At 36.1% G+C, this 26004-nt stretch overlaps 1 long non-coding RNA gene across 1 annotated transcript in view; it reads left to right on the top strand.

Annotated features, from left to right (window-relative positions):
- The window catches only part of LOC117801769, a 181793-nt gene extending 164909 nt beyond the window's left edge, over positions 1-16884 (top strand). The window contains exons 2-4 of the long non-coding RNA XR_004624485.1: positions 11247-11362; positions 14472-15140; positions 15473-16884. This is a non-coding gene — a long non-coding RNA (uncharacterized LOC117801769). The remainder of the gene's footprint in view (positions 1-11246; positions 11363-14471; positions 15141-15472) is intronic.
- The last annotated feature ends 9120 nt before the right edge of the window (positions 16885-26004 follow it).

The raw sequence follows: 26004 nt of genomic DNA, 5'->3' as shown, positions 1-26004 counted from the left end.
TTTAAATATAAATAGAGAGTATTCAAAATTAAGGAAAATTAAAAACTTGGTTTCTCAGTTTTGCAGACCAAATCTGCTTTAGATTACTCTGCCTTACCAACCACTAGAAAAAAATAAATTGCAGGGGTTTGTAATCACAAACGACTTTAATCTAGAAATGATACCCCACATTATTAAATTCCCTGATTATTCCTTGTTGACTACAATTAATGTTTTGTCGTAACGTAGCTATTACACAGGCAGAAAGTTTTCATTGACAAAACCTTAGTGACAACTATTACATTCTACATGTAGACACATACTGAGGCCCGAAGTATCTGGAAAACGTGCTGAAACAATTAACCAAATTAAAAGTATTGCCAGGGACACCAGGGTGCCTTAGTCAGTTAAGTGTCCGCCTTTGGCTCAGGTCATGATCCCAGGGTCCTGGGATCGAGTTCCACATCAGGCTCCCTGCTCAGCGAGGAGTCTGCTTCTCCCTCTGCCTGCTGCTCCCCTTGCTTGTGTGCTCCTTCTCTCTGTCTCTCTGACATAAATAAAATCTTTAAAAAATTAAAAATTAAAAAATTAAAGCACTGCCAACACCTGTCTCACCAAAAAAGGGGGGATCATAAGAAAGTGTGAAGGGTTACAAAATTACAACTAAGAAATTAAAAAATTAATTTTAAATGCTTCACATTTTAATGCTTACATAGCACTTGGAGCACCGGTGACAATGGCTTATAAATACTGTAATCTCGAGACCATTAAAAAAATACTTGACATTACATATCAAACTTGAAAATTAGGGAATGCATTTGGAAGCTTGGTAGATGGGAATAAAAATTTCACAGCAAAATAGGAATTAACAATCACCTCAAATATTCTTTATTTTATAAAAGATTGCACAGTGGAATTTATGTAAATTGCAAAGCTTCCAGAGGAGCTAGAAGGTTATTTAGTTGAAATGCAACACTGAGGAAAAAAAAAACCCAAAATGGCATCTTTACTTACCCTTAATGGTACTAAAATACATTTCAAAATAAAGTGAGTGAGTTAAAATTTTAAACAGCCATATGATTTCCATGCAAGGTTGTCACGCAGTAATCTACGCTGTTAGGGAAACTATCTGTGCAACCTGATTAATCTTCAGAATTCTGCTTTTAAATCTACATTAACTGCTTCCCAGGTTGCACTAGAACCCCTGTTGTGACATGCGACGTATAAAATCTTTCCAAATAATGCTGGCCCACTGTACATGGCAAACCTACTTACTTTTGGGTTAGAGGATTTTTGAATGGGCATTAATTTTAGAGCTTTCATGAGAACACATCCCTTCCTCTTTCATGACCAGTAATGAAAATTCTGCAGGCTCCTTGCTTTTTGGAGTGTTTAGGACACAGAAATGTGTCCTATTGTCTACGAGGCAGTTAATAAAGTTTCTTTAATAATATGGAAGAAAAAGATGAAACAGAGGGTACAGGGTGCCAACTGTTAGGAGCCCCTCTCTATAATCCTATCTGGTCTCCTTTTTCCTCCCCTTCCCCCCCCCCCCCCCCCCNCCCCCCCGTGTCCACTGCAGCTGCAGCCCCAGTTCCTTTGGAGACACCGGCCGATGTGTGGGGAGCTTTGTCAGCCATCTCTGCTTGGTCTAGGTGAGACAGGGGGCTCTGAAGACCTACAGAAGCTGAGAGGTCCTGCCGCTTCTGTGAGTCTGCAGGGCTTCATAAACAAGTGGCCCTTTGTTGTTGCTGTTGTTTTATAAATGTCAGGAGATCAAATTTTAATATGGTGACTTTTATGACAACTTGATATACTTACATCATTAGGAGTAAAACATCCAGGCTGATCATTATGTCTCTCTGCTGACTTCCAAAGGTGAACGTTTAAGGGAAAAAAACAATACGAGGATTATTGCATTATGAAATTAAAAACGCGAAATAAGGTGAGTGTAGACATGGTCTAAGTGATTTTTTTTTTAAAGTATCTGAAAGCGTATACTTCAAGTCATTTTTAGAAAAGATGATAGAAGGCTCCATTCCTTAAAACCTCAGCCTAAATCTTTTTCTGTTTGTTCAGAATGTTTGCCAAATTTCTTCACAAAGTATAAATATGTGAATGCAGGGTCTAAAGGACTGATGATATCCAGGTCTCCAATTAAAGCTCCAGCTACCAGTAACACAGAAACTGTTCAGAGAAAATTAATGATTGGCAAATTTTGACTTTTGCATTTTTATATATTTATACATCAAACATAAAGGGAACAATAATAGAGTTATTTAATTTGTTCCTCTGAATGCCATGTCCAAATGGTAAAGATTTTTAAAAACCCTGTACGTGTACACCCTGAAATGGTACAGTAACAGAAAAAAAATCTAAAATTATTTAATAATTTACGATGTCTATTTTAGCTTCAATATTCTTGGTATAGCAAAATTAAAATGACTACATACACTGATCATTTTGTCTGACTTGTATCAAAGACTTAATTCATTTATAATTTTAAATTGTGTTTGAGGGAAATTAGGAAATATTTTTAAATTCATATTGACTCCAAAATTTTCAGGCTTATAAATTCAGACAGTCTCACTTGAATCCCCAAATATCTTAATTTGCTTTGAAGAGAAAGTATTTTTTTCTTTCATTCATATAATTCAAAATAGCTAAACAGATTCTACTTGAACAATTTAAATGATTCACATGTGAGAACAAATATGGAAAATCTAAGCCCCAAACAAAATTGCAGACTTAAATTATAATGATAATTTAAAATGTGTGTAATATAATTATAGTATAGGGCCTGCTATAATGAGCTCGGCGATACTATATCTAAATCAAATGTGTTAGGACGGTGATATTAGATATGCCTTTCTCTCAGCATTTTTTTACACATTTCTGAATTATGATACCTGTGCCAGAATCAGTCTACTGTATCAAGGATTTTTTGGATGGAGAAATGAATTTTTTAAATTGTCAAAACATGATAGAGCAAACTTCCATTTTCCACATAGAATCTACTAAAATATGAATATCAACTATATATGAATTTTAAATATACAAAGATAGTCACAAATTCATTTTGAAATATCTCTAAAAGAAAGTTAAAGATATAAAATTGATAATTCAGATTCACTAATTTTATATAACCAAAGCAAACTGGAGGCACATTTAATTATAAATATCATCCATTATTGTATCTTTCCCCATAAATGCTTAAGAGACCTTTATGTATATGTATTTTTATATATACGTATTTTTCGTAAACTTACAAAAATACTTCAATCCACGATTCAGGCCCTCCTTTGACAGCTGCACTGTTGTTCATTATTAAATTAATACACTGTTAGATTAACAAATACATACCCCTACTCCCTAGAAAAGTTTAGTGCGCAAGCAGAAAATTATTACATAGCCAGTCATGTTGAACGTGAGCCGTTCTATGACAAAGTACCTGAGGAACGATTGTATTTGTTGTTTGGTAAGGAAGTACGGCTAAAATTAAAAAGTCATTAATTCCAGGTTGAGGCAGGAAAGAAGGCCGAGTAATGTACTGAACAGTGATGGGCGATGCATGGTGAATTCAAGGAACAAAAAGGCATAATATTCAACTGTATGTGTCCATATAGTCGTCCATCCATCCACCCGTCTGTCCACCGGTCCAACTATCCATCAACCATTCATTTAATAAAGAGATACTGCAATTGAATAATTTCAATGCCCAAAACTCTGAGCCAGTATAGGGCTCAGTAAGACAGGATGGGTGTAACTCATCTCCTAGTGGTGAGACAGGCAGATAACTAATTAAAATACAGACTCCGGTGAAATAGTTTTAAATATAAATATATGTACCCTCCCTCCTCCTCCTGTGATGACCTTTGCGAGGGGTGGCAAATATAAAATGAGGAAGCGGAGTACGTTTCCCAAAGCCAGGCGGCAATGAGCTCTGGTTGACGAAGGTCAGTGCCACGAGGAACAGGCGAACTCCCGAGGTCACCTGGCTGTCCTATCAGGCCCTAGCGCAGACTGGGCACGTGGGTTGGTCTCAGTGACTCTGCAGTGCGTGAGTAAGGAGACAGAAGAGGCTTCGGGGCTGGGAGAAGAGCACGTGCAGATTCCAAGGCGGGGAAGGAGCCACAGGTGTGGCTGGGGGGTGCAGCAAGTGCCGCGCTCCGGCGGGAGGTTCGCGCGGAGACGGAAGAGCCAGATGGTGAATCATATGGAAATTATGAAAACTGATGAGATAGCATCTCCTCTGCTTTGAACTCTGCTGAAAAAGACAAGATTATGTTTGGACACTGAGACATGAATCAATAAAAGAGCAGAAAGATCAGTACAAAGACAGGAGAACCAGGTCTTTAAATAATGCGCATGTTACAGTATCTTCTCCCAACCCCCCGCCCAGTTCCTGGAAGTCTTCGTTTTTCAGTAGTAACGGTACAAAAAAGAAATGGCCCCCGTAGGAGCAAGTCGCATTTTCCTTGTAGTTAGTAGTCTTTTACTAATGACTCGCTTCTGAATAAACAAATAGCTGCGTAAAGAGCTCTCTATGCCCAGATCTGCATTATTTGCCACCCCGTTCACTGTAGAAGGTTTTCCCCTTGAGCGGAAGCCTGCCAGGGTCTGGGGCCTGGCTGCCAGGTGTGGACCTTGACTGATGAGGGCACGGTAACCTGCTGACCCCACCCCCAGCCCTGGTTTCCGGGCTGCCTTTTATCTCCAGCCTCGCCTTCTCTTTCACTCTCTCTCCCCGCGAAGCCTCAGGAGCCCTGCGCTGATCAGTGGCGGTCGGCTGTCCCCATGTCCTGACCTGTGTGGACTCCCTGGCTTACCCCTTCATGTGCCTGTTGACCCCGACTTTGGATTCTGATTCAAGTTTGGGTAACGCCTCCTCTCTGGTTTCTGATTGTGGCTGGATTTGGGAACTCCATGTCATCCTTCATTTACCCTTATCAGAAATTCTGGTTTTGCCTTTCTGACATTGCCTCCCCACCTGGGATTCTGACACTAATTCCAGACTTGAAAAGCTTCCAGGTTTTATATACATACGTATGTTTGTATGTATGTATGTACGAACACACGGGTGTATTTCAATGTTGTACCTCTTTTCATTCCTAATGAAGATAATTCCTGATTTCTAAGAATTCATGGTCTGGACAAAGACATTCACGCTACAGTGTCCGTCACCCGTAACTCCACATGCTGTACCAGGTAGAAATTCGGTTCCTGAGGAGGTCCCCCCCTGTCAGTGGGCAAGCAGGTTTCCAAAGAAGCTTGACGCAGGTCTTTAAAAATGCCTTTTAAATCAAAGCGAGTGTGCTTAAAATCCAATATGTTTTTTCCTAATAAATTATATTTTAAAGCATCCTTCTAAAGACGCTTGAGCAAATACAGTTATATTTCTAGCCTGTTTCCCTGCAATTTTGGATTATACAGGTTGGAGTGAAGTTATGTGTAAACACAAGCTTGACTATTTCTTCCCAGCAGAAAATTCTTTCTCAGAGCCTAGTGCTGCTTGTGGTGAGAAATATGTGAAATAACTCTTTTACAAAGTAATAGAAGTTTAAGTCAAATTATGCTAATTTATATATAAATAGACACAAATTCAGGGGGGTAATAAGATGCAGAATGAATCATGCCCAATCTCCTAGACTGCCCTTATGGAAGGAAAAAAAAAACAAAACTTTTTTCTTCTAGTTAAAAGACAGAAAGAAAGATATGTTAAACTATTTTTCAATTGCCAATTGACTCATTAATACATATTTAAGAAATTCATCCTCTAACAAAATCACCCCTCTTCCACTTTTCCAAGAGTTTCAAACAGATATTAATTTCCTATTCTAGCAATAGTGTAAGATCTTCTGTTGCAGTCACTGTCGTCTGTGGACACAAAGGTCTCATGTAAAGTAGACCATAGAGAGTACAGTTAATTTTATAAATACATTCAGAGTTTTGCAGGGATTTTGTGATGTTTCAGCAGCATGAATACATTTTTTTCTTAAATATCAGTTCTCCATAGTCAACTAGTTAACTGCTGCTGTATCTTTAAATGTATTTTTAAATGTCAAATGACTCTTATGGCTCTTCCAAAATATTTAAAGGGAGTTTTTTCCTTTTTTCTCTTTTTTTTCCCCATCAAACTGTCACTTCTAGCTTAGAGAGAGTTTTAAAGTTTCTAAATGCTGATCTTTCTTATCACCACCATTACCATCACCTCTACCACCATTACATCATGTGCAATTATAATTGACTTGCTTGAAAAATGGTATGTAAACACTGAAATAAATCAATGGCAGAGTATCATGTGATGAAATGTACAGCAAGTGTTTATCAAATTGGCTATACTCTCCTTTTCTTTAGTAGTATACATATACTGAGTGCCTACCTCCCTTCTCCTCTTCCTTTTTTTTTGTCCTTCTTTCTTTCCTCTTCTCTTCCTTCCTCTCTTCCTTCCTTCTTTCCTTCCCTCTCTCCTTCCTTCCATCCTTTCAGCCTTTTTTATTTATCCTTGCCCCCCAGCGTCCTCAGTTTCAGAGTGTATGCTCCTTCTGGTTTTTCCAGGATTGGATCTGCCAAACATGGCACTGACTCTGCCTCCTTCTAACCATGGTTTGAGGGAACGGATGACAAATATAGAAAAAGACAGTGGGAAAGATCGTTAGGATGGTTTATTTCACTCTGATGTTTGTCGTGCTATTTTGTTGTTGCTCTGTGCAATGGGAGCCTTGTGTTGCTGCTAAAAGCAACTTAAGGGTCAAATAGGCAGGAGTCGCCGCTGTGTGGATCCTGGAATTTGTTGACAATCAAAAAATAAACATTAAGACTTCTGTTGGGATCGGTGTCTTCTTAATAGCTTCTTTGGCAGATTTCAAAGCCTTGAAGTGGCAAAGTTTAGTGAGCTGACCTAGGAAATCATCTTTCTGCATATTTTTATGTCCAACTCTCCACTGGTGCCTACCATCTGTCTTCGGTCTGTCTGTCTGGTCGAAACTGGTGCCGTAGACCATTGTACAAGGGGTGCCTGTGCTTCCACATTCTAACTAGAGCCCCACCGTTTTTGCGAGCACCCTGACCAGCTTAAGAGACCTTGGGCACCACTGCCATGAGTGCGACTGTGTGCCAGTACATGCCAGACTATCCCGGCTCTCAAATTTATGGAGACAAATTCACAGTGTTGTTTGCTTGTGATTTATTATTTGTTTTTGAAATTGCAAAATCACTTTGATGTGACCTGCTATTCTCTGAACCCATTCCAGATGTGTTTAAACCTCTGGATTTGTCACATGAAGATAAAAAAAATAATAGTAATGGTTAATATTAAAGAAAGAGAGTTCATCAGTACTTTTGGGTTTGGCACTCTGTCTTGGACGGTCTTGCACATTTTTTTGGTTCAGCAAAATTTGTTTGGCCAGGCATTTCCCCCTTAATTTTTAAACCCCTGAGTATTTCAGGGGAAACTTAATCCATATGTTTCTGGTTCACTGCCTCTTAAATCGTCAAAATGTTGTTTTCCAAAAGCTTTTTAGTGCTGAAAGAGGTTTATCAGACACTACACAAGTTCTCAAAAGTGTTTTTTACCTCAACTTTTAGATCCCACTGGACATGAACTCCAACTCGTAGAGTTTGGTTCTAAATTTAACATCAACAAAACTTGACTGAGATCCAAAGCAGCCTGACTGCAGTTAGCCTTTGAAAAGTACTACATTATTGGAAGAACACATGTGTTGAATGGAATGTACAAATAAAACCACACCAAAAAGGCAAAGTTTGAGGGATTGATGGCAAGCCTTCCAAGGAATGACTGTTGTGTAAATTTCTATTTGATTAGCTTTCCTTTAGTTGTTAATTCTCCCAGCCACTACTCCTGGATCCCTCAGCTCCACTGTATCCTGGGTAATTCCATTTCATATATAAAAAAAAGCAAATTAAAAAAAATCCAAGTATTCTGATAATCTTGTCAGAGTGAAAAGGATAAGGAAAAAGACAGAAGAACTTATTGTCTAGGATGCATCTTGCAGTTTCCATAATTCACTAAAAAAAATTCATTCACTGCCAGTTTATTTGATTTAACATCATCCAAAGTGTAAGGTTACATGGAATAAATAGCTAATTGGGTTAATTTAATAGCAGGTTAAATCTTTCTTTTATTTTGTCTAAAAGGCACATTAAAATAGTGCAATTTTCAAGTGGTCTTGGAAATCTAAAGTAGAGTTTCTTGATAAAAAAATATATAGCTTTCCCACTGCTGGGTTTATAGGGGGAGTTGCTGGCATGCTTCCAGTTCACCGCGTGAAAATCTAAGCTGCCTGTATAAGTGCAGAATTTAGTGTTGGGTCTTAAGGTTTTGTTTGGCATCTTGCCAAAGATGTTATGCATTTAGCTGGGAAAATTGCCTAGAAGTTAATTGAGAGGAAAACACTAATATACAACCTCCCCCCTTACGAAAAAAAAAAAAGTCACGGATATGCATACGGTGCTTTTCATTGATAAGATTTGTATGTATACAATAAAGACTTAGAGTAAAGTCGATCCCAAAATTGCGAAGGGTGGATTTTCACTGCTTATCCACCCACCATATATCTGCTTTTTGTGATTGTTCAGAGTCTCTCTAGGTTCAGGCTTTCCCTACAGTGCCCGCTCATTAGAGGCACGGGGGGGCCTGAAGTCCTTTAAAAATGTCACTGACTAAAGAATGAGGGATTATTTAGGAATTCGGGAGAGGACATATATCCCATCTCTTATTTAAATGTTTTTAAAAGGGACATTCTGGTGAGGGATCATGGGCTTGTCGCTGCAGATAAGATGAGTGGCATTTGCTCTGTCTTCAGCTCAGGTGATGATCTCAGGGTCCTGGGATGGAGCCCAGAGTCCAGCTCCCTGCTCAGTGGGGAGTCTGCTTCTTCCTCTCCCTCTGCCCCTCTCCCCCACTGGTGTGTGTGTGTGTGTGTGTGTGTGTGTGTGTGTGTGTGTGAGAGAGAGAGAGAGAGAGAGAGAGAGACCATGCTCTCTCTCTAAGTGAATAAATAAAATCTTTTAAAAAAATAATAATGATTGCTCTTCGAAGGGACTTTCTGGTGCAAGATCATGGGCTTGTCTCTCCAGATAAGATGGATGGAATTTGCTCTGGATGCTCCTATGAAGGGAACCAAGGGCCTCGCGTGAACCCCTCGTGCCCCTGAGGGCCACCAGTAGCTGAGCCAACCCTCAGGTTTGCTCTCTTCCCAGCCGAGGGAGTATGTCTTGCTCTGGACTCCATGACTTTTTACGTTGCCAGCAGACACAGGACCTGAATCGTGCTGGCCCCACAGTCACCCTGGGCAGCTAGCTTGTGCTTTCTCTCAACTGCTTTTTCCTATACTTCTCATTCATGTGTGACTTTTTCCCCCCTCCCTGGCATACTCCCCCTACTTGTTCTTCTTTTTCTGACCAATAATCGTGACAAAACTAATCGAGCTCCCGAGGAATTCATGGCCATATTTCCTTCTTCAAAATGAAAGTAAAGAGCCTTGGTTGTGTATTTTTGTTTATTGTACTGAGTCCATTAAACGTATCTGGGGGACCCCACCCGCACAACAATGCCAGGGTAGTAATTAAGTCCCAGCCCCCACTCCCTTCCATCCATCCACAGCCTCCTCCTTTCTCAGGGTCGCTTTGAGCCTTGAGCAGAAAAATAACACTTCTCAAAAATGGAGTCCAGCCTGAAGCTAGCAAAGCCTGCTCTTAAATGACAAAGCTCGCAGTAAGTGGGCTCCTTGGTCACTTTCAGAGCCTTTCTTTATGGTTCTCACTGTGGTCTTGAAGAAAGGACTTGAAGGCAGAGGGCAGTAAAGACAGAGGAACAAAGCTGGGGGGTACGCTTTGGGCTGGAAAAGGAGGGAAAAGTGATCCTTTAATTAAGATGAGTGTTTTTTTGTACCTGTACTGTATCTTTTTGATGTGTTGAGGTAGAGAGGACATGAGCAAAAGAGAAACAATGTAAGTTTGCTACTGTATGAATTCCTCCTCCTTATACTTAATCCTGTCCTTATTGGGGCCTTGGGTGGAAAGCTGATAATTTCGGTGAGCCCTAAAAGAAAGGCAGGGGCTTGAATTCCTGCCACCATCCCCTTGATAATGAACAGGCCTAATGAATGCGGGTAAGTGGTAGGACTCTGTGACCAGCTGCAACGGGGCAGGTAATACAGCTCAGATTTAATTGGGAGCAGGTATTGGAAGGCTGTATTACTTTAATTGGTGAGGGGTTTTCTAAATGGAAAGGACAAAGTATAATGGACAAATTGTGCAGTACAATAGCACTTAAGCTGGGATTGTATGCATTCGTTAATCTGCTGAGGAATGAGGCAATTCTAAACAATTTTCTCAGTGAAACCAACTCCAGAAAGCTTGTCCCTTTTGTTCTCCCTTGGGAAAATGTAAGATTGAAACAGAAAATACCTTTACCGAGGCAATCATTTGCCACGTGTGGAAAGCGGATACAGCTGTAAACTATGGAAAAGGGATCTTTGTAGTACAATAAAGGATGGAAAAAGAGATAAAGCTTGGGATAAGAGTGAGCCTGTCACTGCCTCTAAAGGAGGAATAAAGTGATGGCATTTACAGTGACAGATGAGACTCTAAAGAGAACGCAGGACAGTTTAGAGAGGGAAATTTGATATTTAAAAGAAAGGGCTGTGATAATTAAAAGTAGCATTACATTAAACTGTTACGCATATCATTAATGACAGAAGGAAACTGGTGCCTTTTAAAAAGTTAATGATTCTTATAAAACCATTCTTGAAACCCTACACTTTTAGAAGTCTGTATGAGCCTAAACTTGGCCTCACAGGTTGTATTTCTGATTTCCAACTTCCCTTAAAAAATATAAAACGCGATTGGAATTATACTCCAGTAATTGTGTGGCGTTATCCGCGGAGGACTGCTCAAGTCCTGTGCAGCCAGAGGAGCGATGGGCTGAGACCAGTCATGGAAACGTTGCTATGAAAGACTCTCTCATTGATATGTGGGTATAAAATGAACCCGCGGGACGTTCACTGTCAAGTGAATGCTATTTGCCTTGTTTTCCATTGATAATTTATATTTGACAACATCCAAGAGCATATCTGTGTAATGGCATTTATGAGAAAAAAAAATTGCTTCCAGATTTGTGGTTCAGTGACCAGCTCTGATGAGACTGTTTAACTGGGTTTTCAACTGGTTTAACGTAATGGTTGAGGAGCAATTGTACTGGAGTTCTTTTAATGGGACTCTTACACTTGTATATTTCATTACAGGTGGGAAAACTGGAAAGATTGAATGTCCTCGGGAGTGCACAGAGGTTTGGCAGTGGGAGAAGAAAAACAAAACGGAGCCTGGTGGGAGTGTGGAGCAGACTTTCCCGAGATCCCAGGTGGGTTTCATGTACTGCCTAATGTGAAGAACAAGACTGATTCAGCTTTCCACACTGGCTGGAAAGGGCGAATTATCTTACCTCGGCTATTGTTCCCAGCTAGAACCGAATCTACAAAGCTACAGTTTATATAAAGAATTCTTTGGGAGGAAAACTATTTTGCTATCCACACATCTAGATCCCACATGCTGGACAGCACCTCCTTTGGCCTCAATCTGCTAAGGTACAGACCATAATGAAAAAAGCCCCCTAGTGTGAAATCACACTTATTCTCAAAGGAAAGAATAAAACTTTTCTGGCCATTGGTGCATAATGGCAAAGTCCCGCTTGACACATGGTAGGAAATGCCATAAACTGTAAGACAAAACTGAATATCAGTCGTGTCAAAGCATGTTCACAAAGGATGGTCAAGGGTCTCACCACCTTAGCACATCTAAAAAGATGTTTGCAATCATGGCAATTCAAATTCATTACTGGGATTCTGCATGAAACAGTTAAATTCTGTCAAATTCCATGGGAGAGGAAGGGTAGGAGTAAGGTAGAGAATTAAAAGGTAGAGTCCCAAGAGATTGTCTATTTTAAGAGTGGTGACTTGTGGAACATTACAGTCCTCATCTGTACGGAGAAGTCCCCCACGCTTTTAATAGTGTGTGTGTGCGTGTGTGTGTGCATATGCGTGTGTGTTTGAGTGTGATTAAAACTGGTGAAATGTGACTAAGTTATAGACAAGCATGACAAAAACTCAGAAAAAACACAATTAGAATAGGTCGGGTTTGTGTGAAACCCATGTTTCTGCTCTCCATCTCCCCAGAATTAAACCAAAGTATTTCTGTCCTTTCCTTCCCCCAGGTCGATCTCTCCTTACCAAAAGAATTGGGAAAGAATATCTCCCTCAGTCAAAGTCCTATACAAGTTGTAGCTAAAAACCATTCAACATTGACAATATCAACTTCTACTAAATTGTACTATCCAAGACCCATTTACACTGGGCATGTAAATAAGAAAGAAGAATCTTGATACAAACACACACACATTTATTGATAGTATGACTTAATGCATCTAGTAGACACTGTGTTCTTACCTGCAGCAAAATCAGCAATTGTAGTTTTGTTTTTTTTTTTCTACGACATTCAGTTAGAGGCTTTGCAACCATAAATATCAACAAAATAAATATTTCAGTTAAATTTGGTAGGGGGAATCATACAGATAGAATTATACCTTCTTCTACCATCAAGTTATCCAAAGGTAGAGTTACCAAGTGGAAAAGCCAAATAGAGTTGATAGAACTTGAGAGTTTTAGGAAACGAAATCCCACACGTGGGGGTAACATCTGCTGGGTTTTCTGCTTCTGTACCTCTTCATCATTCTTTAATCTGCACCTTATGACAAGAGTAATGGCCGCAAAGTAACCCCCTACTCTCCTAGTGTAGGGAGAAATAGTCAACGTAGGACATTTAGGTTTAAATTTAATGTTCAATATTTATCATTTATTCTATCTGTCTATACAGAAAGAGAGAGACAGATTTGCATGCATACACATATAAGGTTAAAATAAGTGTTAGAAGTTACATGATATCACAAGATAGTAAGTAAAAAAAAAATATATATATATATATATAATGAAATCTCCAAGTAGTTTCAGTAATTGCAAAAGAGGTCCCAATTTGGGGAGGCATGTTACCACTTTCAGAGAGAATAAAAGATAAAAGGGTTTAGGAATCTAACTGAAGAAGCTTTTTGCTCTTGACCTTATGAAACATCCCTGTGTATTTGTATGCATGGCCAGTAAAGTAAATCATAGAGTCACAATATTTAATATCATCATTATTTGTACATTTAGCTAAGATACATGTAAATAGAATGAAATATATTAATTTCATGATGCCTGCGTATCTGTCTGATACATTTTAAAAAATGAATTGCATTCATCTATCGACATTGGGTAGTCCCCAGATCTCACACAGTGAGTACTAACAGACTGTTCTACTTTGACATTATTCAACCATGTCTGGAGCATACACAAATTTTGTGCTTTTTGTGAGATGTAATTAATCAATGGAATGAAAAGACCTTCCCATGGGAAATGCTCTTCAACTGTTTGGAATAGAAATTGAAACTTGAGAAATGAAGAGAAAACAAGCAAAAAAATATTGGACCTTCTTTTGGTTTAAAAAAAAAACAACTGTAGGGAGTTGCAATAAGACCTTCTGCATAAAATTAGGATTCTACAAGTTCTGCCCACTTCATAAAAGGGCAAAGAAAACATCCACTCCACTATCCTGAAATAGAAGAAAATAGGCTTTCACTTTTTTGAAGCTCTAGTGTGGAAAACTTTCTATGAGCAGTAGAAGCAGTAAATCTATGCCACACTCAGTTATTGGGGCTGGAATTTATTTTAACTTGGGATGCTGTTATATGGATATCTCAAAGTGTGTATCCCAAGAGGTACAATAGAAGCTAAGACAAAACTGTCTCTAAGATTACTCTACAATACAGGACACCCAGGTAACCTATGGAAAAAAATAATACCCCTGAGGATTAGTCATGATTTAAAGACACAAACCATATAAAGAAATTTACCAGCGTTGGAAGTATCAGCAGATCCAACAGAATTGCTATCCTCAAATACAAAAATTAATGTAATATTTAAAAAATGAGTTTAAAATTATGTTGGGTGCCTGGATGGCTCAGTTGGTTGTGTCTGCCTTTGGTCATTATCCTAGGGTCCATGCGATCCAGTTTCTAGTCCAGCATCAGGCTCCCTGCTCAGTGGGGAGTCTGCTTCTCATCTCTCCTGCTTCTCATCCCCCTCCCAGCTAGGGCACATGCATTTTCTCTCTCTTTCTCTCTCTATTTTGCAAAAATAAATATAATCTTTAAAATAATTATGTTTAAATTTGCTAGAGAAATAAAAGTTGGAATGGAAATCACAGTGAAAGAATAGCAGGTTTGGGGGGGGAAAGTAGGAATTTTGAAAGAACCACATAAAACCCCACTTTTTATATAAAGTATACTTACATCTTCAGTTCCGAGAAATGTCTATCATATATATGCTCATATAAAAACAAACTAATGAACTTGTTATGTTTTTTATGTTTTTTTTTCACAGTTGTTGAAATTTAAAGAGTGGCAATTTATAAACAACATTATGTAATCACTGAAACCAGCCATCAACAATGAAAAGAAAAAAGACATGGCCATAAAATGTTGAACTTGATTATGGAGATGCTGGAGGCCTCAGAATATGAAAGAGAATGAATAAAAGATTTCTAGATGTGTCAAAATGAGGATTCTTGGAAGATAGGTGTCAGCAAAATGGCAGATCCAGAAGCTGCATTCTCTTCTTCCTCAAACATAAACAAGAATGACAACAACAGCAAGAAACAACCAGAAACTGTGGGAACCAACTTTGTAGGAGTTCTGGCACATAATCAGACGTTTACAGCCATCAAGGAAGTGCTCAATCAAGAAAAAGCGATCTTCAAACTGTTAAGGAAGTTTTTAACGTATCTAGCCTTCATTCCTTCCCTCACTCCAAGCACAGAGCAGTCTTGATTTTGAGCAATGAAAGCCTGTTACTTGTTGCTCTCCCTGAACCGGAAGAAGCAGAGCAGTCTTGATTTGCAAATTATTGTATATGTTCATTCTAACTTGTTTGGGAGGTACTTGAGTAACTGACTTGCACATCTTCATCTCATATAACTAGGAACATAGGTAGGAAAAGCAACCAGCACTGCTCATAAAAGCTACGAGGACAACAAATCCACAGACACCAAAGGTAAGAAATTCTGAGTGGATATCTACAATAGATCATCTAAAACCAAGAGGAAAAACTGGAGTGAGACTCTTTGGGGAATTAGGATATTCAAAAACTGTATTGGAAAATGCATATACAGGAAAATTTAGAAAATCATGTGCACGTCGGGCAAAACACATGATCAAAAGTCCTAAGAAGACCTTAAACTTTCTCCTCAGCTCTTCCCTCATTCACAACAAACCTAGCTAATTGCTAAAAGCATACATCCACAAAGAGCTAGTTTGTAAAGACTAAAAGAGATGGTTATCCTTTTTTTTTTTCTTTTATGGTGTATTTTTGTTTGTCTCTTTCAGATCCTGGCATTCAAGAAATCTCTGTCAAAACATTTGCTGAACACAAGTTAAAGGAACAGAGAGAGTGAGTACACACACCAAAGAATCATCTTTGAAAAAAATAGTTTGTTAAAGTCTCAAAACAAATGGACTACAACAGCCTTCAATTATCAAAACAACAACAAACAAACAAAAAACAGAAAACCCTAGGGAATAGAGAATAGCTGAAGTACAACATCATAAAAATCAAATACCAATTTTCAACAAAAAAATCACAAAGCATACAATAAAACAGGTTTTGGTTCATTCAAAGGAACAAAATAATTGACAGAAACTGTCCATTAGCCCAGATAGTGGACTTACTAAACAAAGACTTTGAAACAACCATCTTAAATTGCCTCAAACAGATAAGGGAAAGCATGGACAAAGGACTAAAGGAATTCCAGGACATAATGTATAAATGAAAGGAGAATATCAGCAAACATACAGAAATGATAAGAAGAGAACCACACAGAAATTCTGGAGCTGAAAAATATAATCACTGAAGTTCAAACTTCACTAGAGGGGTTCAACAGCAGATTTAAAGAATAATCAGTGAACCTGAGGATAGAATAATTGAATTATTCAGTGCAGAAAAGAAAAAAAAATGAACAAAAGTGAACAGAGCCCAGGGCACCATCAAGGAAACTAACATATGCAAATGGGAATAGCGAAAGAAGAGAGAAAGGGGAAGAGTGATTATTACTTTTTTTAATTATGGCCACATTCTTTTCAAAAAGGAAGAAAGAAATTAATCTACAAATTAAAAAACTCAATAAATGCCAAGTACAATAAACCCAACAAGATCCTAACTGAGATGAATTATAATTAAATTGTTGAAAACCAAAGACAGTATCAAATTTTAGATGCAGTAATAGAGAAGTGATTTGACATATGAAGGATCCTCGATTTGATTACCCACCAATTTCTTATCAGAAACCTGGAGGCAAAAAGGTAGTAGAATTTGGTGTTCAAAGGGGAAAAAAAACCCAAAACAATAACAACAACAAAAAAACCCTGTCAACTGAAAATTCTATATCTGGCAAAATTGTCCTTCACCAATGAGTGAGCAATTATGACATTCCCAGATTAAAACAAAAACAAAAACAACTGAGGAAGTTTATTACTACTAGAACTGCCCTATAAGAAAGGCAATCTTTGAGTTGTGGTGGAAAGTCACTAGATATAATTGTGAGATCAATAAAGAATTGAACTTTATAGGAGTAGATTTACATATGCAATTGAGGGTAAGTTGATATTCAGTCAAGTTAAAAGGTTATAAAAAAAAGATAGCCTGCTGAAAGGGAGGAGATATTTGCAAATGATATCCAAAATGTATAAAGAACTTACACAACTCAGCACACACACACAAAAATCCAATTAAAAAATGGGTAGAAAACATGAGCAGACATTTCTCCAAAGAAGACATACAGATGGCCAATACACATGAAGAGATGCTCACCATCACTGATCATCGGATAAATACAAATCAAAACCAAAATGAGATATCATCTCACATCTGCCGGAATGGCTAAAATAAAAAACACAGGAAAAAACAAGTATTGATGAGGATGTGGAGAAAAAGGAAGACTCATGCTGGGTTGGTAGGAATACAAACTGATGCAGCTGCTGTGGAAAACAGTATGGAGTTTCCTCAAAATTAAAATTAGAATTACCACATGATGAGTAATTCCACTACTATTTACCCAAAGAATATGAAAACACTAATTTGAAAAGGTATGTGCAACTCTATGTTTATAGCAGTATTATTTGCAATAGCCAAATTATGGAAGCAACCCAAGTGTGAGATTATATATATATATATAAGATATATATATATATATATATATATCCATTCATCTATTGAGATAGATAGATACATACATACATAAATACACACACGGTGGAATATTACTCAACCATAAAAAGAATGAAATATTGCCCTTTGCAACAACATGGTTGGGTCTAGAGAGTATAACACGAAGTGAAGTAAATCAGTCAGAGAAAGACAAATATATGATTTCACTCATGTAGAATTTAAGAAACAAAACAAATGAACAAAGGAAAAAAGAAACAAACAGATAAACAGACTCTTAACTATAGAGAACAAACTGGTGGTTACCAGAGGAGAGGTGGGTGGGGGGAATGACTGAAGTAGGTGAAGGGGATTAAGAGTACACTTACAATGATGAGCACTGGGTAGTGTACAGAATTGTTGAATCGCTCTATTGCACATCTGAAACTAATATAACACTGTTAATTACACTGGAGTTTAAAAAAATAATAAAACCAATTTAATATTTGTTTAGGATGTTATATGTAATCCCCATCATAACCACAAATAAAATATCTATAAAATATACACAAAAGGAAATAGAAAGAGACAAAACATGTCATTACAAAAAGAAACCACTGAACCAAAAAGACATTAATAGAGGAAATTAAGGACAATTAAACGTATTAGACATACAGAAAATGAATAGCAAATGGCAGAAGACCTTCCTTATAAATACTTACTTTAAATGTAAATGAACTAAAACTCCTGTTCAAAAATCATAGATTGGTGAGTGGATGGAAATCTGATCCAACTATATACTATCTTCAAGAAACTTTCAATCTAAGGCACAAATAATTTGAAAGTGAAAGGTTAAACAAAACAGTCAATGCCAATAGTGACTAAAAGAGAGCTGGGCAGCTACACAAATATCAGATAAAAGAGGCTTTAAATCAAAAACTATTAAATGAAGACGGACATTGTAGAATGATAAAAAGGTCAATTCAATAAAATATAACAATTATAAACACATACGCACCAAATTTCATAGCCTCAGTTGTTTCATAGCCACTATATATATATATATATGTATGTGTATATATATATATATATATATATACAAATTGTGTATATATATATATACAAATTTCATAGCTATATATATATGTATATATATATATATATATATAGTGTGTGTGTGTGTGTGTATGATGCAACATTTACAGATTTGAAGGGAGAAACAGAAAATTACATAATAGTAGATGAGGATTTCAATACTCCCAATCTCAATTATGGATAGAACAATAAGACAAAAGATCAATAAGGAATCTTGAAAACACTATACACCAATTAAAGCAATAGACACATACAATCAGTCATTCTACCCAGCAACAGCAGGATAATTTTCTCAGGTGCATATGAAACATTCTCCAGCATAGAATATAAGTTAATCAACAAACAAGTCTTAAGAGATTTTAAAAGCCTGAAATCGTCCGGGTATTATTTCTGATCACAATAGATTGAAGCTAGAAATCAATTTAAAAAGGAAACTGCAAAATTCACAAGTGTGTAGAAATTAAACATAACACCTTTAAACAACAAATTGGTAAAAGAAAAAGAACAGGGAAATTAGAAAATATTTTGAGACTAATGAAAACACAGCATATCAAACCTTTGGAGTTGCAGCATAAGCAGTGCTAAGAGGGAAATTCGTAACAATAAATGCATACATTAAAAAAGAAAAATGTCTCAAATCAATAACATAACTTTACACTTCAGGGAACTAGAAAAATTAATAGAATAATGGGGAAAAAAAACCCTTGATGATCTCAATAAATACTCAATAAATCCTCAACATAATAAAGGCCATATATATATATATATATATATATATATATATATACCTCCCCCTTCCTACCAGCTAACATCATATTCAATGCTGGAAGAGAAAAAAGGATTCCTTCAAGATTAGGAATACGACAAGGATACCTGCCCTTGTCACTTCTGGTCAATATAGTATTGAAAATTCTAGTCAGAATTATAGGGAAGAGAAAGAAATTAAAGGCATCCAAATTGGAAAGAAAAAAGTAAAATTATCTCTGTTCACAGATGACATTATTTTATATGTAGAAAACCATAAATTTCACATAAACACACACACACACACTGTTGGAACTTAATAAATTCATCAAGGTTACAGGATACAAAATCAACACACAAAAACAGTTGTTGCTATACACTAACAATGAACAACATGAAAAGGGAATCGAGAAACCAATTTCATTTACAATAGCATCAAAAAAGAATTAAATACTTAGAAATAAAATTTAACATGGAAGTAAATGACTTATAGTGAAAACCGCAGAACATTGCTGAAGGATTAAACCATAAGTGAAAAGAGAGCCCGTGTTCATGGATTGGAAGACAGTATTAAGATGACAACACCATCCAAAGGAATCTACAGATTTACTGCAGACACCAAATCTACAGAAATCAGATTGACAGAAATCTCTGTTAAAACTCCAATGGTATTGTTTTTCAGAAATAGAAAAACCCATCCTAAAATTCAGATGGAATCTCAAGGGATTTCATATAGTGAAAACAATCTTGCAAAAGAAGAACAAAGTTGGAGGATTCACACTTTCAAATTTTAAAACACACTTGAAAACTATAGTTCTTAAAACAATGTTCTACTGGCATAAGGACAGAAATATAGACCAATGAAATAAAATAGAGACTCCCAGAAATATTGATTTGGACAAGAGTGCCAAGACCTTGTCCAGATGGGGAATTCAACGGGGGAAAGGACATTCTTTTCCACAAATGGTGCTAGTGAACTTGTATATCCACATGAAAAAGAATGAAATTGGACATGCAATGTACACCACCATATACAAAAATTAACTCAAAATAGATCAAACACCTAAACGTAAGACCTAAAACAAAACAAAAAAAAAAACAAAACAAACAAAACACACGAAGGCAAGAAAACATAAAGGCAAAAATTCATGACATTGGGTTTGCCAGGGATTTCTTGGATATGATCCTGAAAGCACAGGTAACAATAGGAAAAAAATTGGTATTAGACTTTATCAAAATTTAAAATGTTATTTTTTTAATTTAAAATGTTTTTGCATCAAAGACGCTATGGAGAGCGAAAAGAGAACTCAGGGAGTGGGTTATAACTCCTAAAACTTAAGAAGTTAAAAAATATACAATGGACAAAGAACTTGAATAGATATTTCTACAAAGAGATATACAAATGGCCAAGAAACACGTGAAAAGATGCTTAAAATCAGTAGTCCCTAGCACATGCAAATCAAGATGATTATGAGATGTACCTTCACACCCATTAGGGTGGCTATTAAAAAACCAACAACCGAGAAATAACAAATGTTGGATAGAATGGGAAGAATCAGAACTCCCATGCATTGCTGGTGCTAATGTCAGATGGTATAGCAACTGTGGAAAATAGTGTAGTGCTTCCTCAAAAAGTGAAACCTTGAAGTACCATATTATCCATTATATATTATATACCTAGAAGTATATATGCCCAAAAGAATTGAAAGCAGGGACTCAAACAGAAGCATATACAATGTTCATAGAAGCTTTGTTCACAATAAGCAAAAGGTACTACCAGCCCAATGTCCACCAGCTGATGAATGTTAAACAAATGTGCTGTATACATACAGTTGCAAAGTCTACAGTCTTAAAAGGAATACAATTATAATACATGCTACGTCATGGATGGACCTTGAAAACATTATGCTAAGTGAAATAAGTCAAAAACAAAAACAATCATGGTATGATTCCACTTATAGGAGATATCTAGAATATGCAGACTAATAGGGAAAGAAAATAGATATTTGCTAGGGACTCTGGAGAGCGACAAATGGGTAGTTTTTGTTTAATGGGTACATAGCTTCTGTTTGGTGTGATGACAATGTTTTGGAAACGAATAGCGAAGATGGTTACACACCATTGTGAACGTACTTAATGCCACTGAATTATACACTTAAAAATAGTTTAAGGGCAAATTTTATGTTGTGTATATTTTATCACACACACAAGAAGGAAACCCCTTTCACTCCTCAGCAATATAATGCAAAGTAGCAATAGAATCCAGTTTCTGGAAGTGTCCAAAATTCTAGTCTTAACAATTAAAATCCAGCAATTCCTTGAGCCAGAAGAGGCCTTGATGACTGGGATGCAGTGATTTTAAGGGAACTATACGGTTCTATATAGAAGAGAAAAAGTGGGTTTTTTTGAGCATTTATCAGATGTTAAAACAACTTTCTAGTTCACATTTTAATTGCGATTGTAGCCAGTTGTAAAAAGGAAAATAATAATAATAACAGAAAATAAAGATATCCATATTAGAAAGTGTGAAGTACAATTGTCTTTACTCACAAATGATATTACCATTACTGTAAAAAATCTTAAGGAGTTCACAATAAAACTTAATGAAGGAAATCAGCATGATTACCCACAAAGGATCAATAAACAAAAAACAATTGTATTTCTATAAATTAGTGACAATCAATCCAAAATGAAATTAAGAATTCCATTCACAAAATCATCAAAAATAATAAATTGCTTAGGAATAGATTTAACAAAAGAAGAGCAAGACTTTTATACACTGAAAACTACAAAATATTCCACGAGACGTTCCAGAGAATTTGCCTAAATGAAGACACTCCATATTTTTGCATTAGAAGTCAATATTTTCATCAGGTCAATTTTTCTCTAAGTTGATTTATAGATTGAATACCCCCTGTATCAAAATCTCAGGGGTTTCTGTTTGTTTATTTTATTTTGTTTTTCAAAAATGGACAAGTTGATCCTTAAGTCATTAAAGAATTGCAAAGGACCTAGAATAGCCAAAACAAGTTTGAAAAGGAAGAGTAAAGAGTAAAGTTGTAGGACCTACACTTTCCAATTTAAAAATTGCTATAAAACTGCAGTAAGCAAGATAGAGTACAACTCGTGTGAGGAAAGACATATGGATCAATGGTACAGCATTGAGGGTCCTGGCATAAGCACTTACATTTATGGCCAATTGATTTTCAACAAAGGTGTCAAGGCAATTCAATGAGGAAAGGATAGTCTTTTATATAAACAGTACAGGGACAAGTGGATGTGCACATGTCAAAAGATTAATGTAGACTTTCACATCCTGTCATACACAACAACTAACACAGAAATGAATCATACCAAATGTAAAAGCCAACCCCATAAAACTTTAGAAGAAAGCAGGAGAAAATCTTTGTGACATGGGTTTAGGGAAAAAGAGTTAGATAATAAAATCACAAATCATAACAAAAAAGAAGAAAGATAAATTGGAATTCATTATTTTTTTTAATTAATCTTTGAAAGTCACCATCAGGAAAATAGAAGATACAAATTGAAAGAAAATATGTGTAAACCACATATTTGATAAAGGACTTGTTTCTAGAATGTATAAAGAACACTTACAATTCAACAACAACAATAATAATAACGCCAATTTAAGAATGGGTAAAATATTTGGATAGATATTTCCCTAAAGAAGATATATGGGTGGCTAGCAGTCACACGAAAAGATACAAACCTTTAATTTATTAGGGAAATGCAAACTAAAGAAATAAGAGATACAATTTGACACCCACTAGAAAGGTGTTGTTGTTGCTCGTTTGTTTTTTTTAAAGACAACACAGAATGTTGACAAGATATGAAGAAACTAGAACCCTCATATGTTACTGGTGAACATATGCAATGGTTTAGCTACTTTGACCAAGTTTGGTATGTAATTTTAAGTTCACATAAGTTTTTCAAATAACCCACCAATTCCACTCCTAGGCATTTCTCCATCCTCCCCAACTAGACAAAATACTATTTTACATCTTATTATGGTGTTTGCTAGTACTGAGTTTGCTTTCTCTCCCTTAATAATGAATATATATTCCAATATCACAAGATTCCGTGATAGTACTCAAGCCATGTAACTTCACTGAAAAGTAAATAAAAGAAGAAGGGCACAATAAAAATGTCATTGGGATTTCAGTAGGGAAGGGATTATATCCCTTAGGAGTTCTCAGGAATGAATTAAACTCGTGAGACTGAAAGGGACCAAGAGAAGTGGATATGATCTTGAAGTTTGTTGGATAGCACAGATTCTTGATGTTATAGATATTCATAAGAAAAGGCAGAGAAGAGAAAATCCCCAGTGCATGTTCAGAAAACAGCAATTACTGCAATTTTCAATGAATACGTCTCTAAAAGAAAAGTGTGGTAGTTGGGCAGGTGAACTCCAACTGGTGAGAGAACATCATACACTTCAAGGCAACTATTGAATGCATAGAGGATCACATTAGTTTAAGAACCAAAATTAACATATATTTGAGTAAGGAATTTACATCCCAATAAAGAGTATTATAGGTATTAAAATTATTTCAAAGTTTCCTGAAGCTCTATTTTCCAATAAGCGTATTTTATTTTATTTTTTCCCAATAATCATACTTTAGATTCTGTTGTGAATTCTTATTTTACATTCATGGAAATTGATAGATTATTGTTATGACATGTATTTAGAAATAGGCACAAGCAATATTTCCATGTACATTCATCTTTTTAAAAAATATTTATTTATTTATTTATTTATTTATTTATTTATTTATTTATTTGAAAGAAAGAGAGCGAGAGCTCACACAGAGGGAGAGGGAGAAGCAGGCTCCCCGCTGAACAGGACGGCCAATGTGGGGCTCGGTCCCAGGATCCTGGGATCATGACATGAGCCAGGTACATGTCCACATACATTCATCTTAACACATGTAAAAATGATACATAATTAATTTCACCTTGGTCATCAGTGAAAATAGTCACAGAATTCAAATTAAACCATTGACTAATAAGAATAATACAACTTATTTGGGAAAAAGAAATACTCAGGACCCCTGTATTCCTATCTCTTTACGATAATAATAATTTAAAAGTCTTTGTCTTCCTCAACTTACATTTTAAAAAAGACAAACGTAATTTAGTCTGTGGGTCATTTGAGTATAAACTATCCATCAAGAAGTATGTTCTCCTTTCCAAGAACGGATCTGTGTTATTTTGTAATTTTAACAAATAGGAACATTCTGTTATTCCCTTCCCAATATCTTTGTGAGAACATAAAATACCACTAACCAAGGAACTTTTTCTTCATGCGCATGAATGATTTGAGTGTGTAAAATCTTTAATTATTCTCTAAATGCCAGTAGGGATCCACTGTTCCCACTTTCTCCTCAAGATATCTTTTTATTCTAAATGTGAGGTCATTGGCATTCTCTTTAACTTTTTATTGTAGCTTTCAGTAGAAACTCCAATGTCTCAAAGACTTAAAAAAAATAGGAAAAGATGCTGTTGTATTTAATGATGGCTATCATCTTTATTTTTATGATTAGAGATAATTGATTACAGATAATTATTTCTAATGGTGTATCCTTAAATATACATAATTATTTCTAATGTTGACTCTTTAATTAGGGTATCTGTAATTCTTTTCTGAAACAAAATTCTGTCTTGTCACTTTTTTTTGCTCTTATAGGGGCTCCAAACTAGAAGTAAGTTCTCACATCTTCTTACTTTTAATTCTCCTACTTAAGATACTAAGAAAAGCAACTAGATTATTTACTGAATTTGATCTATTTTTAGTTCATCAGTGCAAACTTAATAAAATAATGATTCTTACTGGTTCTTCGGTTATTTTGAACATTTCTGCTTTATTTTAATTTGTGATTCTTGAGAGGATAGTTTTATCACAAAGTTTAGTCTGTATCTGGTTTACTGCAAGAGAAAGAAAAAGAGAAAGAAAGAAAGAAAGAAAGAAAGAAAGAAAGAAAGAAAGAAAGAAAGAGAAAGAAAGAAGAAAAGAGAGAAAGAGAAAAGGAGAAAGGGAGAAAAGAGAGGAAGGAGAAAGAAGTACAGAGAGGTTACAGAGAAAGAAGTACAGGAGGGAGGAAGGAAGGAAGGGGGAAAAAAGGGAGAGGGAGTGAAGGAGGGAGGGAGAAAAGGAGAAAGAAAAGGATAAACACGACAAAAAAGTTATCTGAAAGTCATGAATTAGGAATAATTGTGGTCTTGTAAGTTCTCTTTCTTGAGCTAATTCAGCCATGCTTATTAACATGATCTCCCTCTGTGCTTTGGAGGATTATTTTCCCCTAACCCCGTAAGTACATTCAACATATATTAATAAGTTAGGTTTACTATTGGATCTTCTAATAATTTTAAGGACTTTAAAGAAAAAGTTACTGAACAAATTGCCTTGTAGAGTTTTGATTAATGGCTTAAAATATACATTTTTTATAATTTATAGTAAATGTGGTCTATTTGAATTGAATTTCTGTTTAAAAAGTTAGTAAGATCCAATGAATCTTAAAATAAATTTACTTCATAACACATAGAAATGGTTTTAGTTGAATGCATACATGTATCTGTGGGACGTACCAAACAGATTAAAAACATAAAATATAAAATAAAGGGGGAAAGGTTGTATTTAACTAAAGGAGTAAAGATAATATAACAGCAAAATTTCAACAGAGTATAATCTAAAATTATTCAGTGCTCTCAGAAGATCTTAATATATATTTTCTCAACAGGATCTCTTCACACAAGACAAAAATGCAATTCATTTTATTAACAGTTAGCATATCATCTCTAAATGAAGCTCATTGCCACCTAAAATGGGTCCTGCAAGCAGCTAATGAGCAAGCTCTTGCCT

The sequence above is a fragment of the Ailuropoda melanoleuca genome, chromosome 4 (genome assembly GCF_002007445.2).
Source record: "Ailuropoda melanoleuca isolate Jingjing chromosome 4, ASM200744v2, whole genome shotgun sequence".
In the NCBI taxonomy this organism is placed as follows: Eukaryota; Metazoa; Chordata; class Mammalia; order Carnivora; family Ursidae; genus Ailuropoda; species Ailuropoda melanoleuca.
This window is presented reverse-complemented; position numbering and strand designations above follow the sequence as displayed.